We start from the raw sequence: 11,968 nt of genomic DNA on the forward strand, positions 1-11,968 counted from the left end.
TAATCATTTCTAATCCGGTTTGTTAGCGCCTGCTGCGTCACTTGAGTGTTGTTCTGGCTCAGCACCTGAATGTGCTAGTGCTGGGGTAGAACAAAAACATGCACCCCATGAGGATCCCCTAGGAATGGATTGAGGAATACTGACAGGTGTTTGGAACTGGGGTTGAACCCTTTACAGGGTTTGCAAAACTCCATTAACGTTTCTGAAATTCCAAGGTTTTCCAGAAATCCTGGTTGGAGGATTTCGGATTTCCTGCGTATACCCTTATGATTCATGGACACATCCAATCGGGATTTCTGGAAAAACCTGGGAATTTTGGGAAAGTTACCGGTATTTTACAACCCTTTACAAAACTGTAACCATTCTGAGAACAACCTAATTTCTTTATTACATGACCAGGTATTTACAGTAACAGAACAACCTAATTTCTTTATTACATGACCAATTAGTTACAGTAACAACCTAATGTCTTTATTACATGACCAGTTAGTTACAGTAACAGAACAACCTAATGTCTTTATTACATGACCAGTTAGTTACAGTAACAACCTAATGTCTTTATTACATGACCAGTTAGTTACAGTAACAACCTAATGTCTTTATTACATGACCAGTTAGTTACAGTAACAGAACAACCTAATGTCTTTATTACATGACCCGTTAGTTACAGTAACAACCTAATGTCTTTATTACATGACCTGTTAGTTACAGTAACAACCTAATGTCTTTATTACATGACCAGTTAGTTACAGTAACAGAACAACCTAATGTCTTTATTACATGACCAGTTAGTTACAGTAACAGAACAACCTAATGTCTTTATTACATGACCCGTTAGTTACAGTAACAGAACAACCTAATGTCTTTCTTACATGACCAGTTAGTTACAGTAACAACCTAATGTCTTTATTACATGACCAGTTAGTTACAGTAACAACCTAATGTCTTTATTACATGACCCGTTAGTTACAGTAACAGAACAACCTAATGTCTTTATTACATGACCAGTTAGTTACAGTAACAACCTAATGTCTTTATTACATGACCAGTTAGTTACAGTAACAACCTAATATCTTTATTACATGACCTGTTAGTTACAGTAACAACCTAATGTCTTTATTACATGACCAGTTAGTTACAGTAACAACCTAATGTCTTTGTTACATTACCAGTTAGTTACAGTAACAGAAGAAGCTAATGTCTTTATTACATGACCCGTTAGTAACAGAACAACCTAATGTCTTTATTACATGACCAGTTAGTTACAGTAACAACCTAATGTCTTTATTACATGACCAGTTAGTTACAGTAACAACCTAATGTCTTTATTACATGACCAGTTAGTTACAGTAACAACCTAATGTCTTTATTACATGACCAGTTAGTTACAGTAACAGAACAACCTAATGTCTTTATTACATGACCCGTTAGTTACAGTAACAACCTAATGTCTTTATTACATGACCAGTTAGTTACAGTAACAGAACAACCTAATGTCTTTATTACATGACCCGTTAGTTACAGTAACAACCTAATGTCTTTATTACATGACCAGTTAGTTACAGTAACAGAACAACCTAATGTCTTTATTACATGACCAGTTAGTTACAGTAACAACCTAATGTCTTTATTACATGACCCGTTAGTTACAGTAACAGAACAACCTAATGTCTTTATTACATGACCAGTTAGTTACAGTAACAGAACAACCTAATGTCTTTATTACATGACCCGTTAGTTACAGTAACAGAACAACCTAATGTCTTTATTACATGACCCGTTAGTTACAGTAACAACCTAATGTCTTTATTACATGACCAGTTAGTTACAGTAACAGAACAACCTAATGTCTTTATTACATGACCAGTTAGTTACAGTAACAGAACAACCTAATGTCTTTATTACATGACCCGTTAGTTACAGTAACAGAACAACCTAATGTCTTTATTACATGACCCGTTAGTTACAGTAACAACCTAATGTCTTTATTACATGACCTGTTAGTTACAGTAACAACCTAATGTCTTTATTACATGACCAGTTAGTTACAGTAACAGAACAACCTAATGTCTTTATTACATGACCAGTTAGTTACAGTAACAGAACAACCTAATGTCTTTATTACATGACCCGTTAGTTACAGTAACAACCTAATGTCTTTATTACATGACCAGTTAGTTACAGTAACAGAACAACCTAATGTCTTTATTACATGACCAGTTAGTTACAGTAACAACCTAATGTCTTTATTACATGACCAGTTAGTTACAGTAACAACCTAATGTCTTTATTACATGACCAGTTAGTTACAGTAACAGAACAACCTAATGTCTTTATTACATGACCAGTTAGTTACAGTAACAACCTAATGTCTTTATTACATGACCCGTTAGTTACAGTAACAACCTAATGTCTTTATTACATGACCAGTTAGTTACAGTAACAGAACAACCTAATGTCTTTATTACATGACCCGTTAGTTACAGTAACAGAACAACCTAATGTCTTTATTACATGACCAGTTAGTTACAGTAACAACCTAATGTCTTCATTACATGACCAGTTAGTTACAGTAACAACCTAATGTCTTTATTACATGACCAGTTAGTAACCGAACAACCTAATGTCTTTATTACATGACCAGTTAGTTACAGTAACAACCTAATGTCTTTATTACATGACCAGTTAGTTACAGTAACAGAACAACCTAATGTCTTTATTACATGACCAGTTAGTTACAGTAACAACCTAATGTCTTTATTACATGACCAGTTAGTTACAGTAACAGAACAACCTAATGTCTTTATTACATGACCAGTTAGTTACAGTAACAACCTAATGTCTTTATTACATGACCAGTTAGTTACAGTAACAACCTAATGTCTTTATTACATGACCAGTTAGTTACAGTAACAACCTAATGTCTTTATTACATTACCAGTTAGTTACAGTAACAACCTAATGTCTTTATTACATGACCAGTTAGTTACAGTAACAACCTAATGTCTTTGTTACATTACCAGTTAGTTACAGTAACAGAAGAAGCTAATGTCTTTATTACATGACCCGTTAGTAACAGAACAACCTAATGTCTTTATTACATGACCAGTTAGTTACAGTAACAGAACAACCTAATGTCTTTATTACATGACCAGTTAGTTACAGTAACAACCTAATGTCTTTATTACATGACCAGTTAGTTACAGTAACAGCCTAATGTCTTTATTACATGACCAGTTAGTTACAGTAACAACCTAATGTCTTTGTTACATTACCAGTTAGTTACAGTAACAGAAGAAGCTAATGTCTTTATTACATGACCCGTTAGTAACAGAACAACCTAATTATTACATGACCAGTTAGTTACAGTAACAACCTAATGTCTTTATTACATGACCAGTTAGTTACAGTAACAACCTAATGTCTTTATTACATGACCCGTTAGTTACAGGAACAGAAGAAGCTCATGTCAAGGTGCTTGGTTTGGTGCAGAGGTATTTTGTTTAATCTGTGTCTGATATATTTCAATTGAGACTATATGACTGTTTACTTGACAATAGACCAGGTTCCTGGTTCTATATAGTGGAAGTCCTGAGTTGAATGTATGTTTCACTTCTCCACGTTGTATTGTAGTGATATCTCTGGGAGCTGAAACACAACGCTGTTCTCCATTGTTTTTACTGTTGTATCTTAAGTGTTGTGGTGCTGTACTAGAGACTCTTGTGTAATCCACATTTAGCAGAACTATAAAAAGTCAACACAATGCTTTCATTGCATGGACACTTACACACACCGTTTTGTCGCGCGTCGTCATAACAGACACCACGCAGACAAACTGTTGAACTATTGTCCTCATAAGTACAGAAAGTCTATTGGTCCATCATACCAGGCCCTGAGAGACTCCTGTCCGGGGGGTGTACTCCTACAACCAGCCGCCTCACGGCTCCTATGAAGCCTTGGCACCCGCAAGGCTACTTACTTACTATAGCCACCATGTCTAAGAAAACACACACACCGAAAACACACCAATCAAAGGGACAGAACATCTGTGTGCCTGCATTGAACCCATGGAACACTGTGCTTTGAATCCATCCATAATGACTATTACAGTTTGAGGGGTTTTTCAGGTTGGCTTGTTTGTTTATATTTTCCCTGCTAATGAAGGAAAGAGCCAGTCAACCAGAGGCCTGGGGTCGTGTTCACTTGGCACCAAACGGCAGCAAGGGGCAGAAACGGACTAACCTGAAAAGAAAAGCTTGTTTTTGTTTCCTGTTGCAAAGTGTTTTTGCACTGTTGTGCTACAGTGTGCACTAATGAATTTGACCCTGTTGGAGTTCAACTGTACACAGTGGGCACCACCAGTGTTATAGTGTACAGGGAGATAGTCTATTAAAGCTAATCACAAAGGCCTTCTCAGAATAGGTTTCCTGTGCTGTTGTTCTCTGTTTGGGGTCTTGGGAGTGTGTGTGTGTGTGTGTGTGAGAGAGATGGGAGAAAGGGAGGAGAGCGACAGAGAGAGAGATGGGAGATAGGGAGGAGAGCGACAGAGAGAGAGATGGGAGATATGGAGGAGAGCGACAGAGAGAGAGATGGGAGATAGGGAGGAGAGCGACAGAGAGAGATGGGAGATATGGAGGAGAGCGACAGAGAGAGAGAGATGGGAGATAGGGAGGAGAGCGACAGAGAGCGACAGAGAGAGATGGGAGATAGGGAGGAGAGCGACAGAGAGAGATGGGAGATAGGGAGGAGAGCGACAGAGAGAGATGGGAAATAGGGAGGAGAGCGACAGAGAGAGATGGGAGATAGGGAGGAGAGCGACAGAGAGAGATGGGAGATAGGGAGGAGAGCGACAGAGAGAGATGGGAGATAGGGAGGAGAGCGACAGAGAGAGATGGGAGATAGGGAGGAGAGCGACAGAGAGAGATGGGAGATAGGGAGGAGGGCGACAGAGAGAGATGGGAGATAGGGAGGAGAGCGACAGAGAGAGATGGGAAATAGGGAGGAGAGCGACAGAGAGAGATGGGAGATAGGGAGGAGAGCGACAGAGAGAGATGGGAGATAGGGAGGAGAGCGACAGAGAGAGATGGGAGATAGGGAGGAGAGCGACAGAGAGAGATGGGAGATAGGGAGGAGAGCGACAGAGAGAGATGGGAGATAGGGAGGAGGGCGACAGAGAGAGATGGGAGATAGGGAGGAGAGCGACAGAGAGAGATGGGTGATAGGGAGGAGAGCGACAGAGAGAGATGGGAGATAGGGAGGAGAGCGACAGAGAGAGATGGGAGATAGGGAGGAGAGCGACAGAGAGAGATGGGAGATAGGGAGGAGAGCGACAGAGAGAGATGGGAGATAGGGAGGAGAGCGACAGAGAGAAAGAAACAAACAAATAAATCCGGAGATAAACGTGTTGCGATTTCAGGGAAACTGAAAAACTGTGATGTCATCGGAGCCAATTGATCGTTGTGTTCTCTATGGGGAATTCAAAAGGCATATTCTACATATATGTATTTGAAGACAAAAGTATTTGGCATTAAAATGAACATTTAAGATCATTAATTAAAGAGAAAACGATTTTTGACTTGCTAATTACATTTTTTTTAGTAGAACAAATGTTAGGAGGTGAAAAGAGCATTGATTTTAATTAAGTGTAGTTGTGTCTCTTTGTGTGGTCCTTAATAGACTGGGTTAGAAACCTCTGGATGGTATGTCAGCAAAACACAACCACCCCACACACACACACGTCCCTAAACCAAAATACACACATACATGCACACACACACACACACTTGCATGCCCTAAACCAAAAGACTCTCTCTCTCGCTCACACACACACACACACACCCTAAACCAAAATACACACACGCACACACCCTAAACCAAAAAATATCCTTTCTATTTTATTTAGCTGTGTTCAATTGTATTGTTCTTCATGTAAAACAATACAAAATAATGCCACGGGAATTATAAACTAATCCAGTCTGCTAAATGAACTAGTGTCGCCCACAGCCATATGGCATAGCCAGATCAGAGCCTTATCATAAGGAGAACTCAGAGTGTTATTCAGTTCTTCTAAAATAGGCAACATGTTCTTCATGTCAACATGTTTCTTTAGACCTAAAATGAATAATAGATGTATTGTGATGGCTATATTACGTGGATGGATTAGACTTTATAAATGTAGATTTTCCAAAAGGTTCGCATCAGTGGCTTGTAGGCTGTGCATTGAAGCCGGAGATGCTAAACATGTTTATGCTAATCAGCGGTCAATTACCGTGAGATCGGCAGTTATCTGCATGACAATCACCAGCTGACGAAATGTGATGACCGCCACAGCCCTATGTACACTCAGTGTATATTCCCTTCTGTTGTTTCTCTCTCTTTTCTTTCTTTATCTTGATCTGGGTTTTTTTTCTCACCCCTCTTTGTATCCACATCCTCCTCTATCCACGTCTTTCCATTCCTCTCTACGTCTATCATGTGTTTTCCCCTCTGGTTGTGCCTGCTTGGTGCGCTACATGTCATTAGACTTTACCCTCCACATCACAGTCAACCAACGAGCTACTGAATCTGATCCAGGATCTGCTGAGCCAAAAACCCACACCTCCTCCTCGTTCCTAACCATTCATTCAACATACGGTGCTACCTACCTACTGCTAAATATGTTCCCAGATCAGCTCTAACCGACACCAACCGCAACTACTCAGGAGTTGAAACTAGTGTCCAAGCAGGCAGAGACCATATTTGGATCTGTCACATTTCCACCACGGGTGCTTGGCCTAAAGACTCAGACTTTACACCGGTGCTTGGCCTAAAGACTCACACTTTACACCGGTGTCCCTGTGGAAAAGCAGCATAAGAGGCCAGAGACTCAGTATTAAGAGGCCAGAGGCTCAGTATTAGAGGCCAGCATTAGAATAATTCATACTCTGTGCCACATAACATGGCTCAATCTGTTCTGGGGTCAGCTGACTGAAACGCCATTACCTTAATGCCAACCAACCATACTGTGCCAAGAGACTGGAGCAGGACCTGGAGCTGATTCCAGATCAGTGGATCTCAATAGATGCCTCACTAGGGACTGGAGTATTCCCCTGGTAGCAAGCAGGACAGAAGATTTTCCCTGATCATGTGATCTGCCCAAAATCTCCAGGCTTTAATTATTGTTGTCTAAGTCCTTACTGGTCCGGTCACATGGTTAGGGAAAGCTCCTGTCCCTGGTTATAGCTACTGTGTTGGGAGGTTGGGAAGGACTATTGATGTGTAGGTAGGGATGATGGTAGGGGGGGGGGGGGGGTATTTTCATTGGGTGGTAAGGGATGGTGGCCATGTTGGGACAAATGACAAGTATGTCTGCATTAAGATGACACTAGTGCAATTTGATAAAGATATTTAGCAATTTATCTTTGGGGGTGCAATCGTCCTTAAATAAGGGTTTAGATACAGAGAAGAGAATACTAAACTACTGCTGTGTCTGTCATAGGGTTATGGGCCCTGGTCAAATGTAGTGCACTATATAGGGAATAGGGTGCCATGGGGATAAAGTCGGACAGTGGAGCACACGTTTTGATTTGTCAACAACTTCATCACACAGAAGAAAACCACCATTACAAGAACACACAGATGAACTTCCTGTATAGCTGTTCCCTTCCAGTATCTGACAAATATGTAATCTATTTTTTACGATAAATAAGATTAAATGTTTAATGTCAGTATGTGTTTTAACAGAAAAAAACTAACCTCAAGTTTTGTGAACAGTCGTGCTAGTGACTAACACACATTTCACACGTGGTATGATGATGTGACATTGTGCCTGTTAAGGGGGAGTTGTCTGTGTGTATATGTAGTGTGCAGGGGGAGGGGGCATTAGGGGAGAGTTGTCTGTGTGTATATGTAGTGTGCAGGGGGAGGGGGCATTAGAGGAGAGTTGTCTGTGTGTATATGTAGTGTGCAGGGGGAGGGGGCATTAGGGGAGAGTTGTCTGTGTGTATATGTAGTGTGCAGGGGGAGGGGGCATTAGAGGAGAGTTGTCTGTGTGTATATGTAGTGTGCAGGGGGAGGGGGCATTAGAGGAGAGTTGTCTGTGTGTATATGTAGTGTGCAGGGGGAGGGGGCATTAGGGGAGAGTTGTCTGTGTGTATATGTAGTGTGCAGGGGGAGGGGGCATTAGAGGAGAGTTGTCTGTGTGTATATGTAGTGTGCAGGGGGAGGGGGCATTAGGGGAGAGTTGTCTGTGTGTATATGTAGTGTGCAGGGGGAGGGGGCATTAGGGGAGAGTTGTCTGTGTGTATATGTAGTGTGCAGGGGGAGGGGGCATTAGAGGAGAGTTGTCTGTGTGTATATGTAGTGTGCAGGGTGAGGGGGCATTAGGGGAGAGGTGTCTGTGTGTATATGTAGTGTGCAGGGGGAGGGGGCATTAGAGGAGAGTTGTCTGTGTGTATATGTAGTGTGCAGGGGGAGGGGGCATTAGGGGAGAGTTGTCTGTGTGTATATGTAGTGTGCAGGGGGAGGGGGCATTAGAGGAGAGTTGTCTGTGTGTATATGTAGTGTGCAGGGGGAGGGGGCATTAGAGGAGAGTTGTCTGTGTGTATATGTAGTGTGCAGGGGGAGGGGGCATTAGGGGAGAGTTGTCTGTGTGTATATGTAGTGTGCAGGGGGAGGGGGCATTAGGGGAGAGGTGTCTGTGTGTATATGTAGTGTGCAGGGGGAGGGGGCATTAGAGGAGAGTTGTCTGTGTGTATATGTAGTGTGCAGGGGGAGGGGGCATTAGGGGAGAGTTGTCTGTGTGTATATGTAGTGTGCAGGGGGAGGGGGCATTAGGGGAGAGTTGTCTGTGTGTATATGTAGTGTGCAGGGGGAGGGGGCATTAGGGGAGAGTTGTCTGTGTGTATATGTAGTGTGCAGGGGGAGGGGGCATTAGGGGAGAGTTGTCTGTGTGTATATGTAGTGTGCAGGGGGAGGGGGCATTAGGGGAGAGTTGTCTGTGTGTATATGTAGTGTGCAGGGGGAGGGGGCATTAGGGGAGAGTTGTCTGTGTGTATATGTAGTGTGCAGGGGGAGGGGGCATTAGGGGAGAGGTGTCATACCCATTGAAACTGAGGGAAGCTGTGTTTCACCTCAAACTTGCCTATTCAAGTATATATTTACAAGGTGGATTTTTATCAATATTCAATAGAAAAAAATGGGGTGCAGCTTATTTCTAGTGTGTGGGGGGGGGGGGGGGGGGGGGGTCTGTCTTACACCTGTCATTCATTTATGTGGCTCTAGAGGGATTTTTACACAACTGGGCCGAACAGAGCCGATCCAAACCAAGCTGTACTGAGCTGGCCTTGTTAGGCATCCACCGTTGTTGCTGTATGAAATCATGGCTCCTGCCTTAGTATCACGCTGTAATCACTGAACACCTGTTCCGTCTCCATTTGAAAATATGACACTCCAGAATGACTTATCTTTTTGAATTATGACTTATCCTTTCACTTTTGTGTATTGAATCATGAGACACATTTTAGTCTTAAAGGTTAGATGTGTCTGACAGTGTTGCTCAAGCCATTCCTGGGGGTACTGGTTTTTGTTCTAGCCCAACACTAATCATTTCTAATCCGGTTTGTTAGTGCCTGCTGCGTCACTTGAGTGTTGTTCTGGCTCAGCATCTGAATGTGCTAGTGCTGGAGTAGAACAAAAACACGCACCCCCTGAGGATCCCCTAGGAATGGATTGAGGAATACTGACAGGTGTTTGGAACTGGGGTTGAACCCTTTACAGGGTTTGCAAAACTCCATTAACGTTTCTGAAATTCCAAGGTTTTCCAGAAATCCTGGTTGGAGGATTTCGGATTTCCTGCGTATACCCTTATGATTCATGGACACATCCAATCGGGATTTCTGGAAAAACCTGGGAATTTTGGGAAAGTTACCGGTATTTTACAACCCTTTACAAAACTGTAACCATTCTGAGAACAACCTAATTTCTTTATTACATGACCAGGTATTTACAGTAACAGAACAACCTCATTTCTTTATTACATGACCAATTAGTTACAGTAACAACCTAATGTCTTTATTACATGACCAGTTAGTTACAGTAACAGAACAACCTAATGTCTTTATTACATGACCAGTTAGTTACAGTAACAACCTAATGTCTTTATTACATGACCAGTTAGTTACAGTAACAACCTAATGTCTTTATTACATGACCAGTTAGTTACAGTAACAGAACAACCTAATGTCTTTATTACATGACCCGTTAGTTACAGTAACAACCTAATGTCTTTATTACATGACCTGTTAGTTACAGTAACAACCTAATGTCTTTATTACATGACCAGTTAGTTACAGTAACAGAACAACCTAATGTCTTTATTACATGACCAGTTAGTTACAGTAACAGAACAACCTAATGTCTTTATTACATGACCCGTTAGTTACAGTAACAGAACAACCTAATGTCTTTCTTACATGACCAGTTAGTTGCAGTAACAACCTAATGTCTTTATTACATGACCAGTTAGTTACAGTAACAACCTAATGTCTTTATTACATGACCCGTTAGTTACAGTAACAGAACAACCTAATGTCTTTATTACATGACCAGTTAGTTACAGTAACAACCTAATGTCTTTATTACATGACCAGTTAGTTACAGTAACAACCTAATGTCTTTATTACATGACCTGTTAGTTACAGTAACAACCTAATGTCTTTATTACATGACCAGTTAGTTACAGTAACAACCTAATGTCTTTGTTACATTACCAGTTAGTTACAGTAACAGAAGAAGCTAATGTCTTTATTACATGACCCGTTAGTAACAGAACAACCTAATGTCTTTATTACATGACCAGTTAGTTACAGTAACAACCTAATGTCTTTATTACATGACCAGTTAGTTACAGTAACAACCTAATGTCTTTATTACATGACCAGTTAGTTACAGTAACAACCTAATGTCTTTATTACATGACCAGTTAGTTACAGTAACAACCTAATGTCTTTGTTACATTACCAGTTAGTTACAGTAACAGAAGAAGCTAATGTCTTTATTACATGACCCGTTAGTAACAGAACAACCTAATGTCTTTATTACATGACCAGTTAGTTACAGTAACAACCTAATGTCTTTATTACATGACCAGTTAGTTACAGTAACAGAACAACCTAATGTCTTTATTACATGACCAGTTAGTAACCGAACAACCTAATGTCTTTATTACATGACCAGTTAGTTACAGTAACAACCTAATGTCTTTATTACATGACCAGTTAGTTACAGTAACAACCTAATGTCTTTATTACATGACCAGTTAGTTACAGTAACAACCTAATGTCTTTATTACATGACCAGTTAGTTACAGTAACAACCTAATGTCTTTATTACATGACCAGTTAGTTACAGTAACAACCTAATGTCTTTATTACATGACCAGTTAGTTACAGTAACAACCTAATGTCTTTATTACATGACCAGTTAGTTACAGTAACAACCTAATGTCTTTATTACATGACCAGTTAGTTACAGTAACAGAACAACCTAATGTCTTTATTACATGACCCGTTAGTTACAGTAACAACCTAATGTCTTTATTACATGACCAGTTAGTTACAGTAACAACCTAATGTCTTTATTACATGACCAGTTAGTTACAGTAACAACCTAATGTCTTTATTACATGACCAGTTAGTTACAGTAACAACCTAATGTCTTTATTACATGACCAGTTAGTTACAGTAACAACCTAATGTCTTTATTACATGACCAGTTAGTTACAGTAACAACCTAATGTCTTTATTACATGACCCGTTAGTTACAGGAACAGAAGAAGCTCATGTCAAGGTGCTTGGTTTGGTGCAGAGGTATTTTGTTTAATCTGTGTCTGATATATTTCAATTGAGACTATATGACTGTTTACTTGACAATAGACCAGGTTCCTGGTTCTATATAGTGGAAGTCCTGAGTTGAATGTATGTTTCACTTC

Source organism: Oncorhynchus mykiss, chromosome 13, assembly GCF_013265735.2.
Source record: "Oncorhynchus mykiss isolate Arlee chromosome 13, USDA_OmykA_1.1, whole genome shotgun sequence".
NCBI lineage: Eukaryota > Metazoa > Chordata > Actinopteri > Salmoniformes > Salmonidae > Oncorhynchus > Oncorhynchus mykiss.